The following is a 26,098-nucleotide window of genomic DNA, read 5'->3' on the forward strand; positions in this document are numbered from 1 at the left end:
TTTATCCGCCTTCACAGAATCACAGAAACCCCACAGTGCAGATAGAGGCCATTTCAGCCCATCGAGCCTGCACCGACACATATCCCACCCTATCCCCGTAACCCCACGTATTTAATCCCCCTAACACTAAGGGTCAATTTATCATAGCCAATCAACCTAACCCGCACATCTTTGGACTGTGGGAGGAAACCGGAGCACCCAGAGGAAACCCACGCAAACACGGGGAGAATGTGCAAACTCCACACAGACAGTCGCCCGAGGCCAGATTCGAACCCGGGTCCCTGGCGCTGTGAGGCAACAGTGCTAACCACTATGCCACCGTGTTGCCTTGAGTCCCATTATTTTGATCGTGTTTAGCTCCTCCCCCCCTATAGCCCCCTGTTTGTCCAGTGTTGGGATATTCTTAATGTCCTCTACTGTAAAGACTGATACAAAATATTCATTCAGTGTTTTTGCCATCTCCATATTTCCACCATTAATTTCCCTCTAAGGGACCAACATTTACTTTAGCCACCCTTTTTCTTTTCATATAATTATAAAAACTCTTACTATCTGTTTTTATATTTTTTGCTAATTTACTTTCATAATCTATCTTCCCTTTCTTAATCAATCTTTTTGTTATTTTTTGCTGTCTTTTAAAGTTTTCCCAATCCTCTATCCTCCCACTAGATTTGGCTACCTTATATGCCCTTGTTTTTAGTCAAATACTATCCTTAATTTCTTTACTTAGCCACGGATGGCTGTCTTCTTTTACACCCTTTTCTTCTCAGTGGAATATATTTTTTTTGGAAGTTGTAAAATAACTCCTTAAATGTACACCACTGATCATGTATTGCCTTACTTTTAACCTATTTTCCCAATCCACTCTACTCAATTCCGCTCTCATACCTTCATAGTCTCCTTTATTCAAGCATAGCACGCTTGTTTGAGATCCAACCTTCTCGCCCTCTAATTGAATATGGAATTCAACCATGTTATGGTCACTCATTCCAAGGGGATCCTTTACTAGGACATTTTTAATTAATCCTGCCTCGTTACACAGGACCAGATCTGAGGTTGCTTGCCCCCTGGTCGGTTCAGTTACATACTGCTCAAGAAACCCATCCCTAATACACTCAATGAACTCATCCTCAAGGTAGCCCTGCCCAATTTGATTTGTCCAATTAATATGATAGTTAAAATCCCCCATAATTATAGATGTTCCCTTATTACAAGCCTCAACTATTTCCTGATTGATACTCCGTCCAACAGAGTTGCAACTGTTCGGAGGCCTATAGACTACGCCCACTAGTGTTTTTTTCCCCTTATTATTCCTTACCTCCACCCAAACTGTTTCATTATCCTGATCTTTTGACCCAATATCATTTCTCTGTATTACAGTGATTCCTTCCTTTATTAACATAGCCACCCCACCTCCCCTTCCTTCCTGCCTGTCCTTCCTGATCGTTAAATAACCTGGTATGTTTAATTCCCAGGCATTGTCACCCTGCAGCCATGTTTCTGTAATGGCCACAAGATCATACCCATATGTAGTTATTTGTGCCATTAACTCGTCTATTTTGTTACGAATGCTACGTGCATTCAGATAGAGAACTTTCAAATATGTTTTGTGACATTTAATTCCTGCTTTTGCCCTTTTTTTACTTTACCTTTTACTCCATACCTTCTGCCCCTCCCTGACACACTCTGGTTTTTAATTTCCCCACTGCTACCTAAGTCTATGACTTTCTCTGTTGTCATTTTTATTATTTGCTCTCTAGGAACCTCCCCCCCACTAGTTAGTTTAAAGCCCTCTCTACAGCCCTGGTTATATGATCCGCCAGGACTCTAGTCCCAGCACTGGCCAAGTGAAGCCCATCCCAACGGAACAGCTCCCTCCTGCCCCAGTACTGGTGCCAGTGTCCCAGGAAGCAAAACCCATTTCTCCCACACCAGTCTTTGAGCCACGCATTTAACTCTCTAATTTTATTTGTCCTAGCCAAATTCGCTCGTGGCTCAGGTAATAACCCTTGAGGTTCTGTTTCTTAATTTGACCCCTAGCTGCTCATACTCCTTTAACAGAACCGGCTTCCTAGTCCTATCTATGATGGGCCAAATGGCCTCCTTCATTCATTCTATAATTCTATGATTCTATGATTCTCTGGAGTACATAACCTGACAACATTCTGGGGTTTAGTGTTCAGAAGCCACTATCCTCTCTTTTTTATATTCTATAGTCACCATTAGCTTTCTATTTACCACATCTGTAACATCAAAGTAACGATGGAGATGAATAGCTGATTAACTGAATAACTGAATCAGGTCTGAAAACTGGTCGTTGTAAAGTGACTCTAACTTTCACTCCAAACTCTCAGAAACTGTTGTCCACATATTGTTATCTGCCTAGATCTCTCCATACGTACCAGGGGTAAGTTTCCTTGGGGTTTCTCTTGCTCTGTCACCGTAACTTAGCCGACGTTTGGGGGAGAACCTGTTTATAAGTGTAAAGGGGGTCTCCGCCGAAGTTACGTCGACAGAGTGGGAGAAGCCCAAGGAAATTTACCCCCACCATCTCTGCTCACTCAACTGAACATCTTCCTTAACAACACCTACAACTTGCATTTATATAGCGCCTTTGACATAGTAAAAAATCCCAAGGCGCTTAATGCACATTGCTTTGTTTAGGATTTTATCGTGTAGTGATAAAAAGAAAAATAAGATGCAAATAAAATTAAAATTCAAAATTTAAATAGTGTCCAAAAGTTGAGGGGTTTGGGTGGGGAGTAAACCAATGTGCCTGTCTTAATTTTTCCAATTTTCTTTCCTTTTTCCTCTGCTTTCCTAGAGTTTGCTTGGTATGCTGCTATGGGCACTGGCAGCTCTCTGATACTTCACCCAAGTGTTTAGTTTTCCTGAGTAAGCCCAGACAATGATTGCTGGCTGGCTATTTGACCATGAGGACATCACAGCCGAACTCAATGCTGTCCTCATTGAGCTGAAGCCAATTGTCAAACCCCACTGTCATCATGTTTGAGATCAGCTAACTCAGTATAGATTGATCCTGGGACTTCTCTGATCTGTCACATTCAGTGCACCAATTGGTGAATTTACACGCTAAGACATTGGGGGAGCTCCTAACCTTATTTTACTATTTATTTATATTCAGTATTAGTTTACAAAGAATTGGGTATTCATGTGCCTTTGCATTTTGTCCTATTCTGTCTTGTCCTGTATCCTATCTTCAATGTTATGATATTGACAGTACATATTTGTGATTCTTCTATCACTCATTCATTGGATTGCATTTCCTTATATCCCCTTTCCTTCACATTCTGTCTGAAGTAATAGTGTTAATTAATTAAATCTCTCTGTCTCCTCTCGGGCTGTCCATTCGCCTGTCCCTTCATCCCCCCTCCCCACATGCACACAGTCACTCTCCCACTGCGTGATGTAGTCCATCTAATCAGGTGGTAAATGATTGACAGGCCTGATAGTATGATGATCTGGACATAACATATGTCTCAATCATGACAGCAACAGGCCCACGATCCTTTATCCTTCGTCTGTGCGATGGAAGGCTTGCAGCCCATCGTCACTCTGTGTGAGGCCCTTTGACAGCAGAAACAACTTTAGAAAAACAAAGGCCTCCAAATGTAAGTGAGTGAAAGCTGCTAACATTCCAGAAACAAATTTCAACAACCTGCACTTCATCCCTGTCAACAAAGTTACAAATGATTGCTCATCCATGTAGTATCCTAGCTATCTCTATTTTCAAGCGTTGGTTCACGTGTTGAGGAAAGGGAGGTAGCCATCTAACACTCTGAGATGGGGCATTTTCTAAGGAGGGTATAGTGCGACAGGGGTACACCATCAGTTAGGCCATGATGACCTGCTAATGAAGTCGTTTTTATGTTCTCACTCCTTCTGAATGTCTATTTTAATAACATCTTTCTATGGTAGACTATTATTGATAGCGAGTGCTCAGTGTTGAATGACTGAAAATCTACAATTATGTGGTCTTTGCAGACTGTGATAACCCTACTTTAACCACAATAAATTCCGGCTACAAAAATTCAAAGCTTTCACTGTTTTTTTAAATTTTGTTTGTTTAAAGTAAGAAGGCATCTGACACTTTTTTTTTTGCCTCTGTTTCATTTTCCTGATTCTCAGACCTCTCCAATTGTCCTGCTTAATTGGTGTTTGTTTTTTTTATTATAACTGAAAGTAACAATCTTCAAAAGAGTCAAAAATAAGCAAAGAGTAGTGTTTATAGCTGGCTAGTCTCCAGGTCTTGATGCTCTTTTTAGCAGAACTACTGCCAGTGACCTGGCCTCTGGCACAAGGCTCTCCCATTTTTATGTGAATAATAACAAAAAAAAATGTAGAAATGACAATTTGAAAGTCCAGAGGAATTAGCTTGGCTTAAACTCATTATATAAACATCTGTGTTTCCAGCGAAGATGAGGTTAAAGATTGAAATGGAAAAGGTAAGGCTTATTTTCAGTTGAGAAGTTTTGAGCAACAGCCAAAAGATATTTGAGACTTTTTAAAATAGCTGAGTGCACTAATGTTATTTATGCTTCCATTTCTTTCAATGCCTGTGGCTTTTAACAACAGCAATAAGCAGGCCAAGAAGAAATAGGAGTGAATTATCACTCTTAGTTGATACTCAAATGAAATATAACTATATTTTCTGTTTGATATGAACAAAAAGTTCCAAAAACTCCCTGATTAAACTTATTAGCCTTCCCCTAAAAGTCAGTTTGATTTATTAAAAGAATGATTTGGAAATGCTTTCCTGGGTTATAGAGATTTCATAATCCCTTGCACAGGTCTGGTAAATCTCCACTTATTTCGATTTCAAACCAATTTATGTCTTTGAGAGTGACCCAGGGAATTAATGAGGTTCGTGCTGTCAGTTCTACAAATGCAAGGTCAAGTAAATCATTCTCTTCCCAACCAACCCTGGTTTATGCTGTCTTTCTGACTCCAAACTAAATGATAACAAACTCGCAGATGCCTTTGAAATATAGCATCACTGACACTCTCTGTTCATCTGCTGAGGCATAGTTTAAGCTCTGTTTCTGTCTATGTTGTAAACTTTGCTTTAATGGAGTCAGTAATTACTGATAAATGGAGTATTGATGAAGTCATTGTACTGTAGGTTCACATTTTGTGCTGATCTATGTACTTTGAATCTTTCCCTCCCAAGTTCTAACTTAAAAAGACAGTATGCAGGGCAGGCAGTAGGCCAAAGTTGCTGACTAAAGTTGAACTCACACCATGTCTCCTGTAACACACTGCACTTTAACACGGTTTCACATACTTTCATGACTAAAAGGCTCAACTTTGCACTGGTGAATGCCACGGGGCCTGGTTTCTAGTGGTACACAGAAAACCAGGCCTGAGGATTGAGCCAATCAAAATTTGGCCAGTCCTAGTATATTGGATCAGAGCCGATGTTGTGAGTAATGTTCAATGTGGTTGATATAGTAGATTGAAATAATGAATGTTCATCCAAAAAAAGGGAAGAGGTATTAATAATATGCTAATCCACTCAAAAGAAGGAATTATTATTTGGAGAAGTATTTAGCCATTTGCGGAATTACTCCACTTTATCATATTGGTAAAAGACTGTCCAAACATAGAAACAGAAGATAGGAGCAGGAGTAGGCCATTCGGCCCCACGAGCCTGCTCTGCCATTCAATGCGATCATGGCTGATCATCCAAATTCAGTAACCTGTCCCTGCTTTCTCCCCATACCCCTTGATCCCTTTAGCATTAAGAAATATATCCAACTCCTTCTTGAATATATTTAATGAATTGGCCTCTACTGCCTTCTGTGGTAGAGAATTCCGCAGGTTCACCACTCTCTGGGTGAAGAAATTCCTCCTCATTTCTGTCCTAAATGGCTTACCCCTTATCCTTAGACTGTGATCCCTGGTTCTGGACTCCCCGACCATCGGAAACATCCTTCCTACATCTAGTCTGTCCAGTCCTGTCAGAATTTTATAAGTTTCAATGAGATCCCCTCTCATTCTTCTAAACTTCAGTGAGTATAAGCCCACTCGACCCAATCTCTCCTCATGCGTCATTCCTGCCATCCCAGGTATCAGCCTGGTGAATCTTCGCTGCACTCCCTCCATGGCAAGAACATCCTTCCTCAGATAAGGTGACCAAAACGGCACACAATACTCAAGATGTGGTCTCACCAAGGCCCTGTACAACTGCAGCAAGACATCCTTGTTCCTGTACTCAAATCCTCTCGATACGAAGGCCAACATACCATTTGCCTTCTTAACTGCCTGCATGCTTACCTTCAGCGACTGGTGCACTAGGACACCCAGGTCTCGTTGCACTTCCCCTTCTCCCAATCTATTGCCATTCAGATAATAATCTGCCTTCCTGTTTTTGACACCAAAGTGGATAACCTCGCATTTATACACGTTATATTGCATCAGCCATGCTTCTGCCCAATCACCCAACCTGTCCAAATCATCCTGCAGTTTCACTGCATCCTCCTCACAGCACACACGCCCACCCAGCTTTGTGTCATTTGCAAACTTGGAGATATTACATCTAGTTCCCTTGCCTAGATCATTAATATATATTGTGAATAGCTGGGGTCCAAGGACCGATCCCTGCGGTACCCCACTAGTCACTGCCTGCCACTTGGAAAAAGACCCGTTTATTCCAACTCTTTGCTTTCTGTCTGCCAACCAGTTCTCTATCCAAGTCAATACCTTGCCCCCAATCCCATGTGCCTTAACTTTACATGCTAATCTCTTATGCGGGATCTTATTGAAAGCCTTCTGAAAGTCCAAATACACCACATCCACTGGTTATCCCTTATCTATTTTACCAGTTACATCCTCAAAAAATTCCAGTAGATTAGTCAAGCACGATTTACCTTTTTGTAAATCCATGTTGACTTTGTCCGATCCTGTCACTGTTTTCCAAGTGCTCTGCTATTACATCTTTTATAATGGACTCTAGCATTTTCCCCACTACCGATGTCAGGCTTACCGGTCTGTAAATGCCCGTTTTCTCTCTACCACCTTTTTTGAATAGTGGGGTAACATTAGCTACCCTCCAATCCATGGGTACTGTTCCAGATTCCATCAAATGTTGGAAGATGATCAGCAATGCATCTACTATTTCTAGGGCCACTTCCTTAAGTACCCTAGGATGTAGATTATCAGGCACTGGGGATTTATCGGCCTTCAATCCCGTCAATTTCCCTAACACCATTTCCCTACAAATACTGATTTCTTTCAGTTCCTCCCTTTCATCAGATCCTATGTTCCCCCACATCTCTGGAAGGTTATTTGTGTCCTCCTTTGTGAAGACAGAACCAAAATATGTATTTAATTGGTCTGCCATTTCTTTGCTCCCCATTATAAATTCCCCTGATTCTGACTGCAAGGGACCTACGCATGACTTCACCAATCTTTTTCTCTTCACATATCTATAAAAGCTTTTACAGTCAGTTTTTATGTTCTCTGCAAGCTTACTCTCATATTCTATTTTCCCCTTCTTAATTAACCCGTTTGTCCTCCTTTGTTGAATTCTAAACTGCTCCCAGTCCTCAGGTTTACTGCTTTTTCTGGCCAATTTATATGTCCTCTCCTTGGATCTTATGCTATCCCTAATTTCCCTTGTTAGCCAAGGTTGAGTCACCTTTTTTGTTTTATTTTTATGCCAAACTGGGATGAACAAATTCTGTAGTTCATCCATGCGGTCTTTGAATATTTGCCATTGCCTATCCACCGTCAACCCTTTGAGTGCCATTCCCCAATCAATCCTACCCAACTCGCGCCTCGTGCCATCGTAGTTTCCTTTATTTAAATTCAGGACCCTAGTCTCTGAGTCAACTACTTCACTCTCCATCTTAATGAAGAATTCTAGCATATTATGATCGCTCCGACCCAAGGGGCCTTGTACAACAAGATTGCCAATTAATCCTTTCTCATTACATAATACCCAGTCTAAGATGGCCTGATCTCTGGTTGGTTCCTCGACATATTGGTCCAGGAAACCATCCCGTAAACACTCCAGGAATTCCCCCTCCATAGTATTGTTACTAATTTGGTTAGCCCAATCTATATGTAGATTCAAGTCACCCATGATGACTGCTCTGCCCTTATTGCACGCTTCACTAATTTCCCTTTTAATGCCATCCCCAACCTCCGCATTACTGTTTGGAGGTCTATATACCACTCCCACTAACATTTTCTGTCCCTTGGTATTTCTCAGTTCTACCCATACAGATTCCACATCATCAGAGCTAATATCCTTCCTTACAATTGTATTACTCCCTCTTTAACCAGCAATGCTACCCCACCTCCCTTTCCTTTTTGCCTATCTTTCCTGAATATTGAATACCCCTGGATGTTGAGTTCCCAGACTTGGCCACCCTGGAGCCATGTTTCCGTAATCCCAATCAAATCATATTCGTTTACCTCTATTTGCACAGCTAATTCATCCACCTTATTACGAATGCTTACGGTTAAAGTTTAAATATTGTCTGACTTACACTACATTTGCAGTTGAGCTCCCAATTTGTGTTCACAGAAGAAAGACAAGTCTATGAACCTGTACCTGCACTGTTGTTTGTGCTATGAATGGGATAGTATGCCATGGGACAAACAAGCAGCTTTTAATTACAGCATAGTTCTCAGGAGATCCCATGAGCAGCTCATCATGTTCTTCTTTCTGTCAACTCTGAAAGACAGTAAACAGCACACTGTCAATACATTATGTTCAGGCTAAAAATATAGACAGATTTAGTTAAAAATAAGGTAATTACACAGTAGCAGAAAGAAATACCAAGATCATAGAGTCATAGGCCTAGAAATTCAGTTGGCTGTGCCAGCCGTTAGCGCCTTAGGAGGAGTAGATCTCGAGTGCTAGGCGCTTAGCGCCCGGGCGCAGCGCGATCTGCACCTCACCCCAACTTCAGTGGACATTTAGCGCCGGCGCAAGGTTTTTGCGCGCGCTCAGCTGCGCGCGCAGATCATGACGTCATTTCCTCGTGCAACGCCCTTTGTGCGCCCCCAACCGGAACTTCAGTCGCGCCGCCCCATTGTGCGCCTGGCGGCCCTAACGACTGTGGAGTGGAACGGTGCACAGCCGATGCGGGCCGCGGGGAGCGCAAATTAAAGGGCACTTCCCCTGCACTATAAAGGGCAGCCATTTTCAGCACTCACTCTTGTGAGACGGATTTTTGGAGAGAGACCAAGGTAGAGAGCTTACTGCTTTGGCCCAACACTAGGACAGGTATTTCTGGCTTCAGGCCACAGCTTTGCAATTCTCTTTGCCTTCATTGATATCTCATTGTTTGCCAGCATATTATGGGGGCTGTCAACGCTGGCTTTCAGCATTACATCCAAAGGGCTCACAGACGCCGTGAGAGAGTGGCAGCCCTGGCTAGACGCAGAAGGGGCAACAGGCGTCGGCAAGGGAGGCCTTATCCACTCAGGGTATACAGCCAGCAGTTCTCCTATGTCAACATGTCTGACGAGCAGTGTGTTAGGAGGCTGCGATTCAGAAGGGAGGTGGTCACAGTGATCTGCCAGCTGCTTCAGAGAGATCTGCAGCCACAGCTGAGGTGCAGGACGCCTCTGTCGGTGGCAGTGAAGGTGACGGTGGCTCTGAACTTCTATGCCACCGGCTCCTTCCAATCCGCTGCTGGGGACATTGCTAACATCTCCCAGTTCGCCGTGAATTGCTGCATCCGCCAGGTGACCAATGCCCTTTTCAGAAGGAGACGTCAATTCATCTCCTTCCCCATGACCCTGGACAAGCAGCAGCAGCGTGCAATGGGATTTGCAAGAATAGCGGCCTTCCCCATGGTGCAGGGCACCATTGACTGCACGCATGTGGCTTTGCGGGCACCTCTGGAGAATGCCGAGGATTACCGCAACCGGAAGGGCTACCATTCCCTCAACGTACAGCTGGTGTGTGACCACAGGCAGCGCATCCTAGCTGTCAGTGCCTGCTTTCCAGGCAGCAGCCACGATGCCTTTATCCTGCGACAGACAACTGTGGCTGACATGTTCCAGGCACAGCCTCACCCAAGAGGATGGCTTATCGGGGACAAAGGCTATCCTTTGTGTACCTGGCTCATGACCCCGCTCCGCGCGCCCAGGACCCCTGCTGAAGAGCGATACAACGAGAGCCATCAAGCGACCAGGAACATCATCGAACAAACAATTGGTGCCCTGAAGCAACGGTTCCGCTGCCTGGATCGTTCTGGCGGAGCCCTGCAGTATTCGCCGGAGCGAGTCTCCCATTTCGTGGTCGTTTGCTGCATGCTGCACAACCTGGCTATCCGCAGGACTCAGGCACTGCCACCTCAGGTTGGAGCACCACCTCAGGAGGAGGAGCAGGAGGAGGAGGAGGAGGACCAGCACAGGAGGGAGGCACAAGGTGCAAGGGCCACACATCGGCGGCTTATTGAACGTAGGTTCTAGGCCCCCTGTCAGGGAATGGCTTGTGCCAATGAAAGAACATGAATGCAGCCGCTCCGCAAGCCCTCAGCCGGTTAAGGCAACAAAAACTTCAAAGTTCAAACATGGACAATCTGAATAAAGAAAATGGTTTATTCCACAAACTCAGTGCCCTTCCCGCATGAAAAACAAAAACAGAAGAAACCCCCGAAAAACAGTCAGACACATTACTCGCTCCCACAACCTGGAGAGGATTAACAAAACAGTGCAACAAAAATGGCCGTCATCCTCGGCCTTCGTAAAAAACAAACATCACATCCTCGGCCTTCAAAAAACAAACATCAAATTCTCGGCCTCAAAAAACAAACACAATTGGCCACACATTCTACTTTTTGGCCCGAGAGGGCGATGCCTTGGGCATCTTTGTGTGGACCCTGCCCGCCCTGTTGCTCCTCCTCAAAGTGAGCCCAGTGGCTGCAGCAAGGCTGGGGGAAGGCTCCTGAGGGGCACATGGCGTGACGGCAGATGCCCTTGGGGGTCGGCCTAGATGAGCTCTGGCCCTCGAGGGGCCGGCTGGTGACTGCTGCAGCTGTGGCTGGGCAGCATCAGTCTGTCCAGCAGCTCGTGGCAGCTCCACTGGGGGAGTGGCAGTGGCGGCTGCAGGAATGGGAGCAAGCTGGCTGATGGCAGGCGCTCGCTGGTCGCCTGAGACACTGGCACTCGCCCGGGCCAGCACTGCATGCGCAGCAATCTGCTGAAGGACAGACCGCTGTGCTGCTGCAGCACGGCGGGTGCCCTGGCGATGCCTGGCTGATGCAGCGAGTGTGGCAGCAGTTAGTGCCCGTGTTGCCCTGGTCTGTGACCGCATCAGACCAGCCAGTGACTGGACGGCACCACTGATCATTTAGCTACTAGCTGCCTGAGCTGCACCGACTTCCTCCAGACTCCTGGCCTGAGCTGCACCGAATTGCTGCAGACTTCTGGCCTGTGATGCCCCGAATTCCTTGACACTCTTAGCCAATGACTCTATGGCGTCAGGCATCCGTGCCACTACCCCCATGAGCTCCGTGTGCCTGCGCTCCGAGTCGACGGCCATTTCCTCGAGGAGGCGCACCTCCTCTGCGCTGACCGTCGCCGGACTGGAGGCCGCACTCACCCTCTGGGGCGAAGGCCGCCGAGCTTCCCCACCCCTCCCGCGTTGCTGCAGGCCGCTGGGCCCAGGAACTGGACTCCCCTCCGACCCTTCCCCCAGGCTCCCCTCCAGGGAAGACGTGTCCCCTACATCGCCATGGGTTGGCGCGGCTGAGGGTGCCACTGATGGACCGCGTTCCTCTTCCTCCTCCTCCTCCTCCTCTTCCGAGGGGCTGACACTGGCAGCTTCAGGGACCTCCTCCTCACCTGGCGCCTCACCATCTGAAAGCAGGAAGGCACAACAGTAGCTTTAGAGTGAGGACAGGGCATCAGCGAGGGAGGCATGAGTGGTGCCATTCACCGCATTGGTCGGACAGTGGCAAAGGATGTTGATCTGATGCGCAAGTGGAACGAGAGAGGTCCAAAAGGTCATGTCCTTACCATTGGTGCCCAGAACAGGGTCGGCATCTCCAGTGGCAACGGGGCCAATGACACGGACTCCCATGATGCGCTCCACGCGCTGGTCTAGGTCGGTGAGCTCCTGGTGCTGAGGCCCGCCTCCCCCGGTCGCAATCTGGCTACGCTTGTTGTTAGCCAGCTTGGCCTGCAAGAGAAAGGATGGCCTCTAAGTATGGTGTGTAGCCCTGATCTTGTCTGCACAGCCTCCCATGGTGGAATAGCTTGGACAGTGTGTAAAGTGCAGAATGTGCAATTGATGGTCATGCCAGTCCCATAGCTGCTGGATGAGGGCTGGCCATTAGGCCTTTCAGGTCCCTTTGCCCATAATGTGAGGTGCACATGCAAGGATGAGGACACTGGAAAGGGTACTCACCCTGACAATCCTAGTGAGGTCATTAAACTTCTTCCTGCATTGTACAGGAGTCCTGCCAACCACACTGTTGGATGTCACCCTGTTGGAGACATCCCTCCAGGCTTTGCGGAAGACGCTGGTCACCGGCTTCTTGCCACTGTCTGGAAACAAAATATGGCGTCTTCGCTCCACAGCGCGAACCAGCAGCCTCAGGTCAGCTTCAGTAAAGCGCTGCGCTCTTTCCCGGGCCCTCTGCATCGTCCTGGTCGCTAAATAGGTGCAGCAGCAGTGCTCAGGCCTAGCTGGAGGGCTGCAGTGTCCAGGGGTGGCAGCCAAGCAACTCGACCCTTCCCCCTTTAAGAGATGGCCGGCGCCAGCGGGTCTGCCGTCAATCAAGAAATGACTGCACCTGCGCTGCGCCCGGCCTCGGCGGTATCGTTGAGCACCGCCGGCTTAGCGCCTAAAGATAGTCGTGCATCACCAGTTTTAGCGCTGCAGCAACCTCTTAGGGCGATGCTACTGAATATCAGCGAAGTGGCCTCGACTTTGCGCCGGGCGCAAACTTTAGCGGCCGCCCGACTTTACCGCCCCAAAAGTGGCTATACTGAATTTCTAGCCCATAGAGTTATACAGCACAGAAAGAGGCCCTTCGGCCCATCGTGCCCGCGCCGACCATCAAGCCCTGTCTAATCTAATCCCATTTTCCAGCATTTGGTCCGTAGCCTTGTATGCGATGGCATTTCAAGTGCTCATCCAAATGCTTCTTGAATGTTGTAAGGGTTCCTGCCTCTACCATCCTTTCAGGCAGTGAGTTCCAGATTCCAACCACCCTCTGGGTGAAAAAGTTTTTCCTCAAATCCCCTCTAAACCTCCTGCCCCTTACCTTGAATCTATGCCCCCTTGTTATTGATCCCTCTACTAAGGGGAAAAGTTCCTTTCTATCTACCCTATCTATGCCCCTCATAATTTTGTACACATCAATCAGGTCCCCCCTCAGCCTTCTCTGCTCCAAGGAAAACAACCCCAGCCTGTCCAATCTTTCTTCATAGCTGAAGCGCTCCAGCCCAGGTAACATCCTGGTAAATCTCCTCTGCACCCTCTCCAAAGCAATCACATCCTTCCTATAGTGTGGTGACCAGAACTGCACACAATACTCCAGCTGTGGCCTTACCAGCGTTTTGTACAGCTCCATCATAACCTCCCTGCTCTTATATTCTATGCCTCGGCTAATGAAGGCAAGTATCCCATATGCCTTTTTAACCACCTTATCCACCTGTTCTGTTGCCTTCAGGGATCTATGTACATGCACACCAAGGTCCCTCTGATCCTCTGTCTTTCCTAGGGTCTTACCATTCATTGTGTATTCCCTTGCCTTGTTAGTCTGTCCAAAATGCACCACCTCACACTTTTCAGGGTTAAATTCCATTTGCCACTGTTCCGCCCATCTGACCAACCCATCTATATCGTCCTGTAGCCTGAGGCTTCCCTCCTCGCTATTTACCACCCCACCAATTTTCGTGTCATCTGCGAACTTACTGATCATACCTTTTACATTCACATCCAAATCATTAATGTAGACCACAAACAGCAAGGGACCCAGCACCAATCCCTGTGGTACCCCACTGGACACAGGCTTCCAGTCACAAAAACAACCTTCTACCATCACCCTCTGCCTTCTGCCACTAAGCTAGTTTTGGATCCAATGTGCCAAGGCACCCTGGATCCCATGGGCTCTTACCTTCCTGACCAGTCTCCTATGCGGGACTTTATCAAAAGCCTTACTGAAATCCATGTAAACCACATCCACTGCACTACCCTCATCCACACACCTAGTCACCCCCTCGAAAAATTCAATCAAATTGGTCAGACATGATCTTCCCTTGACAAAGCCATGCTGGCTATCCCTAATTAATCCTTGCCTCACCAAGTGGAGACTAATTCTGTCCCTCAGAATTTTTTCCAATAATTTCCCTACCACTGATGTTAGGCTCACTGGCCTGTAATTCCCTGGTTTATCCCTACTACCCTGCTTGAATAATGGTACTACGTTAGCTGTTCTCCAGTCCTCTGGCACATCCCCTGTGGCCAGAGAGGTTCTGAAAATTTGTGTCAGAGCCCCTGCAATCTCCCCCTTTGCCTCACATAGTAGCCTGGGATACATCTCGTCTGGGCCTGGGGATTTATCCACTTTTAAGCCTGCTAAAACCACCAGTACCTCCTCCCTCTTGATGCTAATATGTTCAAGTATATCACAGTCCCCCTGCCCGATTTCTATGTCCACATCGTCCTTCTCCATAGTGAACACAGATGCAAAAAATTCATTTAAAACCCCACCTACATCTTCTGGCTCTACACACAGCTTGCCACTTTGGTCCCTAATGGGCCCTACTCTTTCCCAATTAACCTCTTGCCCTTAATATACTTATAAAACACCTTCGGATTTTCCTTCATATTGCTCACCAGTGTTATTTCATAGCCCCTCCTCGCTCTCCTAATTTCTTTTTTAAGTATCCCCCTGCACTTTTTATACTCCTCTAGGGCTTCCTCTGTCTTTAGTCCTTTGTATCTGCCAAAAGCCCCCCTTTTTTTCCTAATCCATTCTCGTATATCCCTTGACACCCAAGGTTCCCTGGGCTTGTTGGTCCTACCCTTGACCTTTACGGGAACATGTTGCCATTGTACTCTCTCTATTTCCTTTCTGAAAGACTCCCATTGCTCCGATGTGGATTTTCCTTCAAGTAGCTGATCCCAGTCCACATTGGCCAGATCCTGCCTTATCATATTAAAATCGACCTTCCCCCAATTTAGAACCTTTATTTCCGGTCCATCCTTGTCCTTTTCCATGACTACCTTAAATCTCACTGAATTATGGTCACTGTCACCAAAGTGCTCACCTACTAATACATCTACCACTTGCCCGGCCACATTCCCTAGAATTAGGTCCAGTACCGCCCCCTCTCTTGTAGGACTTTCTACATGCTGGCTCAAAAAGCTCTCCTGGATGCACTTTAAGAATTCTGCACCTCTAAGCCTTTCACACTCTGACTATCCCAGTTAATATTGGGGAAGTTGAAATCCCCCACTATTATTACCCTATTATTTGCACACTTCTCTGAGATTTGCCTACATATCTGTTCCTCTGTCTCCCCCTGACTGTTTGAGGGCCTATAGTACACTCCCAGCAAAGTGCTTGCCCCCTTTTTGTTTTTAAGTTCAACCCATATGGCCTCATTAGAGGAACCTGTTAATATATCATCCCTCCTTACAGCAGTAATTGACTCCTTAATTAATATTGCGACACCCCCTCCTCTTTTACCCCCCCCTCTGTCTCGCCTGAAGATTCTATACCCCGGAATATTGAGCTGCCAGTCTTGCCCCTCCCTTAACCATGTCTCCGTGATAGCAACAATATCATACTCCCATGTGTTCATCAACAACTTCAGTTCATCCACCTTATTCGCAAGACTCCTTGCATTGAAATAAATGCCATTCAGCCTTGCCCTACTCCCTTGTGCCGCTACATATTTGCTCTGCCTTCCAGTCTGACTTGTTTTTTCCTCTATATTTGGCTGTACATCACCCCCTATTATAGCTCCACTCTGTATCCCATCCCCCTGCCAAGTTAGTTTAAACCCCCCCGAACAGTGCTAGCAAACCTCCCCGCAAGGATATTTGACCCGTTCTGGTTCAGGTGCAACCCGTCCGACTTGTACAAGTCCCACCTTCCCCAGAAGCAGACCCAGTGATCCAGGAAACTAAAGCCCTCCCTCCTGCACCAACTCTTTAGCCACGCATTCATCTGCTCTATCCTTCTATTCCTATACTCACTAGCACGTGGCACCGGGAGTAATCCAGAGATTACAACCTTTGAGGTGCTGCTCTTTAATCTGCTACCTAGCTCCCTAAATTCTTGCTGCAGGACCTCATCCCTCTTCCTACCCATGTCGTTGGTCCCAATGTGAACCACGACCTCTGACTGTTCACCCTCCCCCTTCAGAATGCCCTGCAGCCGTTCAGTGACATCCTTGACCCTGGCACCAGGGAGGCAACAAACCATCCTGGAGTCACGTCTATGGCCACAGAAACACCTATCTGTTCCCCTTACGATAGAATCCCCTACCACTATTGCTCTCCCATTCTTTTTCCTCCCTTCCTGAGCAGCAGAAGCACCCCTGGTGCCAGGAAGTTTGCTGCTGCTGCCTTCCTCTGGTAAGTCATCCCCCTCAACAGTATCCAAATTGGTATACCTGTTTGAGAGGGGGATGGCCACAGGGGTCCCCTGCACTACCTGCCTGCCTCTACTGCTCTGCCTGATGGTCACCCATTTCCCTTCTGCCTGTGCAGCCTTACCTGTGGTGTGACCAACTCACTAAATGTGTTATCCACGACCCTCTCAGCATCGCGCATGCTCCAAAACTCATCCATCCGCAGCTCCAGCGCCACAATGCGGTCTACTAGTAGCTGCAGCTGGATACATTTCTGGCACACATGGTTGTCAGGGACACAGGCAGCATCCCTGAATTCCCACATAGAGCAAGAGGAGCATAACACGGGGCTGGGCTGTCCTGACATGACTTCCCCTTTAATTAATTTAAATTAAATCAATACCACCAATTAAATGATATACTCAAGCGCGCTTGCCTGCCAGCAGTCCCCGCTACACCACAGAGACCCTAGAAACTATAAACCACAGAATTTAAGTTTTGTAAAGAAGGAGAAAGAGTAAATACTTACCAACGAATCACTTACCCGCTTTCTGATGACGTCACACTTGGATTACTTGGATTACTTTTTACCTCTCTCCTTCCCTCTGAGTTCCGAGATTGGAGATTGGTAGGCCTTACCTGGTCTCTTTGATATTGATGATACAAATATTTAGGAACAATAAAGAGGGAGTCCGTGCAAAGGAGTTAAAATAACTCCTTCAGAACATAATTCTTACACAGTTCAATAATCCAAAAGACCTTTGGAGCAAACAATCTTTCATAAACTTCTCAGTATGATCTTGTACATGATTGAGGCAATATTCCTGCTCACAGTCCAGCTTTCAATTTAGACTATTGAAACTGGATTAAGGACATTGAACACTCAACTAAAGATGAGTAGCTATGGCAGAGCCTTTAACCCAAAAGAAGCCTTTCATATCACAAGTGTTCATCTTGAGACATATCTTCCTATCAAGATATTCCATGATAGTTCAGCTAATAAATATAATGGGGTATACTTTTGTCTGCATCACCTGGGTATAAAGTATCGGCAAAAAGAGAAAAATTGAGTGGGGAGAATTTTAAGGCTGTAATGGAGCACACCTGATTTTCCTTCCATTAATTTAAATTAATGAATTTGTCTATTTCCTCCACTCTGCAAATTCACACACATAAACTCGTGCCAGCAATTGAAACCATTCCTAATGTCTGTGGACAGTAGTTGAAGTTTATGGATCAAATGTGGTAACAGGGCACTTAGAAAATTGTAATATGATTAGGCAGAGTCAACATGGGTTTATGACAAATCTGTTAAGAGTTTTTTGAAGATGTAACTAGTAGGATGGATAAGGGGGAACCAGTGGATGTGGTGTATTTGGATTTTCAAAAAGCATTCGATAAGGTGCCACACAAGAGGTTATTACACAAAATTAGGACTCATGGGATTGGGGTAATATATTAGCATGGACTGAGGATTGGTTAATGGACAGAGAACAGAGAGTAGGAATAAACTGGACTTTTTCGGCTTGGCAAGCTGTAACTAGCAGGGTACCGCAAGGATCAGTGCTTGGGCCTCAGCTATTTACAATCTATATTAATGACTTAGATGAAGGGACTGAGTGTAATGTATCCAAGTTTGCTGATGATACAAAGTTAGGTGAGAAAGTAATCTGTGAGGAGGATGCAAAGAGACTGCAGAGAGATATAGACAGGTTGACTGAGTGGGCAAGAACATGTCAAATGGAATACAACGTGGGGAAGTGCGAAGTTATCCACTTTGGTAGGAGAAACAAAAAAGCAGAATATTTTTTGAATGGTGAGGGACTGGGAAATGTTTGCATTCAGAATGGGAATGAAGGGAATTAAGGGATATGGGGTTAGTGCGGGAAGGTTGAGCTGAGGTGGAAGAATAGCCATGATCTTGTTGAATGGCGGAGCAGGCTCGAAGGGCCGAATGGCCAACTCCTGCTCCTATTTCTTATGTTCTTCTTATGTGCTTTAAAACCTATTCTCGTTCAAAGGATTGCTGACAGCAACAACATGTATTTATATAGCACCTTTAATGTAGGAAAGCATCTCAAGGCACTTCACAGAGGCATAATCAGACAAATATGAACGCCAAGACAGTGAAGGAGATATAGGCGGTGTGACCAAAACCTTTGTCAAAGAAATGGGTTGTAAGGAGGAGATGGAGGTGGAGAGGTTTAGGAAGGGAATTTCAGAGCATGGGGCCTAGGCGGCTGAAAGCACAGCCACCAATAGTGATGCGAAGAGAAGGGGGGGTGGGGTGCGCAAGAGGCCACATTGGAAGGAATATAGAGTTCTGAAGGTGTTGCTGGGCTGGAGGAGGTTACAGAGATTAGGGAGGAATTTGGCCATGAAGGGATTTTAAGCGATGAAAATTTTAAACTGGAGGCATTGGGGGATTAAGAGCCAATGTAGAACAGCAAAGACAGGATGATGGATGTGTGGAACTTGGTGTGGGATAGGATACGGGTAGCAGAGTTTTGGATAAGCTCAAGTTTATGGAGGGTGGAGGATGGAAGGCCGGCCAGGAGAGAACTGGAATAGTTGAGTCGGGAGATGATAAAGGCATGGACGAGAGTTTCAGTAGCATATGTGCTGAGGCAGGAACGGAGGTGGGAGATGTTACTGAGGTAGGTGGTCTTTGTGATGGGGAGGATATGGTGTTGGAAGCTCAGCTCAGGGCTGAATAATATTTCACGGTCACAAAAATTCAGGTTCAGCCGGAGACAATGGTCAGCCCTTTGACCCTAGGGATCAGTTTCATGGCTCTTCCCTGAACAGCCTGCAAGACTTGAATATCTCCTTTGTGTCTCCATGATTATGGCTGGACACAATACTCATGGTGTGATCTGCCCAGAGCACTATACAGTTTGACCATGACTTCCTCTGACTTGTACTCTACTGTTTCAGCTATGTAGTTCAACATTAAGTGCAGAATCTACTAGTGCCCCAGATTTCATTCAATGTCATCCTATCTCAGCACCATTCATGATGTAAGCAGGTCCTTCCCATGTGCGGCACTTTACACATTTTCCAATTCAATTTCATCTGCCGTTTTTCTGCCCACTTTCCCAGTTTGTCCAGCTCTTTTTGTATTACCTGAGCTGCCTCCTCAGAATCAGCTTGAACTGGGACAGATTTACGTATTTGCTCAGTCACAGAAAAATAAACTTTTCCAGCTACGGGTGTCCCAAAATCTATTCTTCAATTCGCATTTATTCTGTCCAACTAAAATTGTAAACAAAAGTACAATTCTTTTCCCCTTTGACACATGGTGGAAATTCTGCTTCTGTCACTCACACATCTGTTGGTTGAATCATTGAGCAACATTGGTGTTGAAAGTTGCAAAGCAAACCCGGCACTTTTTCAGGACTGGAGGTATTTTAATTTTTTTTAGAAATTAAATGAAGAAAAGAAACCTAAAGTAGATTTAAAATACATTTGCAGACTTTGGGCAGATTAAAGGTCGAGGAGTTGTGTTGTGGTAAATAATCTCTGGAGATCCTGAAAAGATCTGACTTCATTTTGCCTTTAGTGCTGCAGTGCAAGGGATTAGGTGAGTCTCTCAGTATTATAAACTGCGGCTTTGCTTTCCTCACACTATCACGTTCCACACAGCAGCTGCCCTGTCTCTTTCACAGTCCAGACATTATCAGCTGTGGAAAAAAAATCTCATTAGAAATTATTTGAGCTTCTTAAAATTGCTTTAAAATCAGCCCTGTGCTTTATTATGACAATTTCAACATGCAGCCACTTTGCAGCACAGATGGCGCGAGAATTTTTATTTCAATTCTGGCAGGTGAAACAGATTAATTTTAATTTATGTTATCAACAACAACAACTGGCACCATTAATTGTAGTAAAATGTCCCAAGGCACTTCACAGGAGCGTAATCAGACAAAAATTGACACCGAGCCAAAGATGGAGACATTAGGACAGGTGACCAAAAGCTTGGTCAAAGAAATAGGTTTTAAGGCAGGTCTTCCATGAGACCCCCCTCCTGCTCCCTTGATCATTAGAGCTGAAGGGGCCGTATATAATACTTTCACATGTTTCTACTCCAGCCTCGAACAATCCCTGTCCCGAGTCCCAACGGGTGACAAGCTGATCCTCCTTGGCGACATTAAGGCCAGAGTTGGAAAGGACACAGACCTCTGGGGAGGTGTGATCGGCAGAGAGGGGGTAGGGAAAGCCAACTCCAATGGTACCCTCCTCCTGTCGAAATGCTTAGAACATGGCCTTGTCATAACCAACACCTTGTTCTATCAGAAAGACAAGTACAAGGCTTCATGGCAGCACCCTCGCTCCAAGCACTGGCACCTGCTGGACTACGTCATCGTCCGAGCGAGGGACCGCAAGGACATCCGCATCTCCCGCGCCATGACAGGAGCTGACGACTGCTGGACAGACATCCGCCTAATCCGCTCTGTCATCTCCATCAATGTAGCCCCAAAACAGCGGCGGCAACAGAAACAATGCCGCAGGAAAATCAACGCTGGAGCACTCAAAGATCCCGCTAAGAAAGCCCTATTCAGCCTGCGCCTCACAAACAACCTGAAGACTCCCAGTGATGCAGAGACACAGAGTACCCACAGCGCCTGATCTGCACTCAAGGCCTCCATAATCAGCACTTGTGAAAAGAGGCTCAGTCACTCAACCAGGAAGCACCAAGACTGGTTCGACGAGAATGACCAGGAGATCCAGGAGCTAATAAGTCGCAAGCGCAAGGCATTCCTGATTTGGAAACAGCAACAGAATTCGAGAGCAAGAAAGCAGCTCTACAGAAGCCTGAAGGCCGAGGTCCAACAAAAAACTCGCGACCTAAAGAACAGATGGTGGGTGGAGAAAGCGCAGGAGATCCAGCAGCTAGCCGACAACCACAACATGCGTGGATTCTTTAGTGCAGTCAAGACCATCTACGGCCCAAGCACCCAAGGCCCTACCCCACTGCAGGCCAAGAACGGAGAGGTACTCATCAAGGACAGAGAGGCAGTCAGTGCCCGCTGGAAGGAGCACTTTGAAGATCTCCTTAACCATGACTCTGTCTTCAACGCGAGTGTCCTCAACTCCATCCCACAGCATGCTACCCACCACCATCTCAGCACAACCCCAGCCTGGCATGAGGGTGAAAAGGCCATCTGACAACTGAAGAACAACAAGGCCTCAGGAGCAGATGGCATCCCCGCCGAGGCACTAAAGCATGGTGGAGAAGCACTACTGGCACAAATTCATGAACTAATTTTTCTTATCTGGAAGGAGGAGAGCATGCCAGGGGATCTCAGAGACACCGTAATTGTGACCATCTTCAAGAAAGGTGACAAGTCCGATTGCGATAATTGCAGAGGAGGTTCCCTGCTGTCTGCCACAGGGAAAATCATCTCAAGAATCCTCCTCAATCGCCTTCTCCCAGTGGCCGAAGAGCTCCTCCCAGAGTTGCAATGCGGATTCCGCCCACTAAGGGGCACAATGGGCATGATGTTTACCGCACGTCAATTACAAGAGACATGCAGGGAACAGCACCAACTGCTGTACATGGCCTTCTTTGATCACACAAAGGCCTTCGACACTGTCAACCATGAGGGATTATGGAGTGTCCTCCTCAAATTCGGCTGCCCTCAAAAGTTTGTCACCATCCTCTGCCTGCTTGTATTTACAATATCAATGAGTGTCAGGCACAGCCAGAGGCTCAATCCCCACATTGCACCAAGCACTCTCATCCCTGACTGTGCTAGCTGCACCCAGACTCCCCATGCCTATGCTGCTAGTCATACCCAGATGCCATATATCTAAACTGCATCAGTCCCACCCCAATACCCTGACTCCACCTTCTGCCATTAGAAGAAAGACTTGCATTTTTATAGCGCCTTTCACGACCTCAGGGCGTCCCAAAGCATTTTACAGCCAATGAAGTACTTTTTGAAGTGTAGTCACTGTTGTAATGTAGGTCCAACCGCCTGGAAATAAAACCAGCTGAAGGTAGCACCAAAGTAAATATACTAAATTCACTAAGCCCGACAGCTGGGCAGACCCATTTTTAATGGGTCTTCTCAAATCTGGTAACTTTGGTGTTTTTGCTGGCTGTCCAAGGCCCACTTTTGTTGGGAGGCAGTGGCACTAAAATGGCATTTAGCACGATATAGAAACAGCTTAAAAGCGGCAGTAGGCAGTAGCAAAAACAGCTGCTGTAGCACTGCAATTCTCACCTCATAAAGCACAATAGGAGCAGACCAGGTTGTGTTCACACCTCCTACAGAGTGATTGGGTAAATTTACAGTCCAGTGAGTGGAGAAAACTTTGCATAAACAATACAAGGCGTACCATGACAGAAAATCTATTAAATGCCTGTCCTATGTTGCGAATTTGATCAGTAATTAAATGCAGTAAACTTACATTTTCAGGACCATGTCCTGTGCAAATATAGCAAATTTAATTGTCAAGCAAAAAAAAAATCCTGATTTATAGTGATTAGAGTCCTAATGTGTCTATGGGTTAGACGATCAAGCCATTTCAAGCATTCAAGGACTCTTCCTCACACCACATTCAGAAAAGGTTAAAGGTCAGTGGTAGTACCAGTTCCCCTTGGCACCTCATAAATTTCAATTGCAAATTGATTACAAGGAGGAAGACTAAATGGCTCTTTTGAGTCGGATCAGGAGAGTTTCACTGTCCAGGCTGCAAGTCAGAGCTGTAAACAAGCTATCTGGTTCATAAGCATTTCTGCAACGCAATTAAAAGAACTGCGCAAATTACAGGGTTTTTCAGTTCATTCAGAGAACATTGCAAATGAGATAATTTTGAAACAACAGCAAGATTGGAATTAACTACTACAGCATTTGAAGCCCCCTAAATAGTAACTGAGGACACTTATTTAGAATTTGGATTGTTTCCTTTTGTGCCCTTTTCCTGATGTTAGTGTGATACAGTCATTAAGTTGGTTTTAAATTTTATTTATTTGTTGAAAACAATAACAGAATATGATGCATGCAGAAGTTTGGAAATCTTTTCCGCAAATGGCAATTGATGCTAGATCAATTGTTAATTTTAAATTGGAGATTGATAGCTTTTTGTTAACCAAAGGTATTAAGGAATACGGGCCAAAGGCAGGTATATGGAGTTAGATCGCAGATCAGCCATGATCTCATTGAATGGTGGAATAGGCTCGAGGGGCTGAATAGTCTACTCCTGTTCCTATGGTCCTATGATCCTAAACTAATTTAAGGCTTAGAAATTTGATTGTGCCATGGCTGTTTTATAGGCATAGAATGGGCACCAAAGGGCCCAACATGCTGGGCAGCATGCGTGCGCTCATTCTGTGCCGGAAGTGCGCCGCCCACCATATTCATTATTAGTGATCAGGGATTAGGTGAAGCTGTGAGCTAGCACGCTGTCCTTACATTCAGAACTTTGAGTTCAAATGGTGTCTGTGAGTGTTCTTCACAAAATAAATGAGCAAGGATCTACAGTGCAAAATGCCCACAAATTAGGACTAAATTGCAATCTCACTCTGAGAATACATGTGGCTTCTAGGAAGAAATTTACTCTGCATTTTGCCTGGGCTATACCTACCCTGAGAGTCCTTGATGCTAAAATGGATGCTGTTCGTAAGCTGTACTGATGTCAATGAAGTGCTGTAAGTCAACAATACCTCTTTCCTGTAAATATTAGCTACTAATAACTTTCAGCTATGGGAATCTGGGAATGCACTGCATTGCATACAGAGCCATATTTAAAAAAAGAATGGAACCGTGAAGAATTTCAGTGTTGCATTCAAAAAGAAGCCCAAACTAACCGTTCCCATTAAAGAAAGAACTTGCATTTATTTATATAGCACCTTTCATGACCTCAGGATGTCCCAAAGCATTTTACAACTAATGAAGTACTTTTTGAAGTGTAGTCACTGTTGTAATGTAGGAAACATGGTAGCCAATGTGTGCACAGAAAGATCCCACAAACTACACTTCAAATGTACTTCATTGGCTGTGAAATACTTTGGGATGTGAAAGGTGCTATATAAGAACAAGTTCTTTCTTTTTTGCAACTGAAATAGATACAACTTAAATGACAAAGAGCTCTTATCCTAATTGAAATGTAACAGGAAAGAGGTATTATAGCAAAATACTGCAGATGCTGGAAAGCCGAAATAACAACAGGAAATGCTGGAAAAACTCAGCAGGCCAGGCAACATCTGTGGAGAGAAAATAGAGTCAACGTTTTGGGTCAAACCCTTTGTCAAGACTGGAAAAGCACAGGAAATGAACTAGATTAGAAGGCCAGGCTGGGAGAGAACAAAAGAGAAGTGAAGAGACATTAAGTGGTATTCAAAACGAGATGAGATGGTGATAGGACTAGTGGAGGCAAAAGACGGCTCTAGATTAGGTGTGAAATGCGCTGGCAGAATGGGAGACAGCTGCCATGTGGGAGAGAAAAAAAGTGGAGGGGGGGGGAAAGGGCCAAAACAAAGGTGTGGATAAAAAATAAGTAAAAATGTAATGGGGGCTGAGGTTATGATCTGAAATTGTTGAACTCGATATTGAGACCGGAAGGCTGTAAAGTGCCTAATCGGAAGATGAGGTGCTGTTCCTCGAGCTTACGCTGAGCTTCCATGGAACAATGCAAGAGCCCGAGTACAGTGAGGTCTGAGTGGAAATGGGGCGGTGAATTAAAATGACAGGCGACCGGAAGCGCGGGGTCATCCTTACGGACTGAACGGAGGTGTTCCGCATTGGGGAGACCAAACGCAGATTGGGAGGAAAAAGAGTGGTAGAGCTATAGTAATAGGGGATTCAATTGTAAGGGGAATAGATAGGCATTTCTGCGGCCGCAAACAAGACTCCAGGATGGTGTGTTGCCTCCCTGGTGCAAGAGTCAAGGAGGTCTCCGAGCGGCTGCAGAACATCTTGGAAGGGGAGGGTGAACAGCCAGTTGTCGTGGTGCATATAGGCACCAACGATATAGGTAAAAAGCGGGATGAGGTCCTAAAAGCGGAATATAGGGAGTTAGGAGGTAAATTAAAAAACAGGACCTCAAAGGTAGTAATCTCAGGATTGCTACCAGTGCCACATGCTAGTCAGAGTAGAAATAGAAGGATACTTCAGATGAATACGTGGCTAGAGGAATGGTGCCAGGGGGAGGGATTCAAGTTCCTGGGACATTGGAACCGGTTCTGGGGGAGGTGGGACCAGTTCAAACCGGACGGTCTGCACCTGGGCAGGGCTGGAACCGATGTCCTAGGGGGAGTGTTTGCTAGTGCTGTGGGGGAGGGTTTAAACTAAAATGGAAGGGGGTTGGGAACCTGAGCAGGGAGACAGAGGAAAGGGAAACAAGGATAAAAGCAAAAGATAGGAAGGAGAAAAACAAAAGTGGCAGTCAGAGAAATCAACGGTTTAAATCAAACGTGGCCACAGTAAATAATAATTCTAATACGTCTGAGAGCGTTAAAAAAACAAGCCTGAAGGCTTTGTGTCTTAATGCGAGGAGCATTTGTAATAAGGTG

This window comes from Somniosus microcephalus, chromosome 3, assembly GCF_052327205.1.
Source record: "Somniosus microcephalus isolate GS21.2 chromosome 3, FLI_Smic_1.0, whole genome shotgun sequence".
In the NCBI taxonomy this organism is placed as follows: domain Eukaryota; kingdom Metazoa; phylum Chordata; class Chondrichthyes; order Squaliformes; family Somniosidae; genus Somniosus; species Somniosus microcephalus.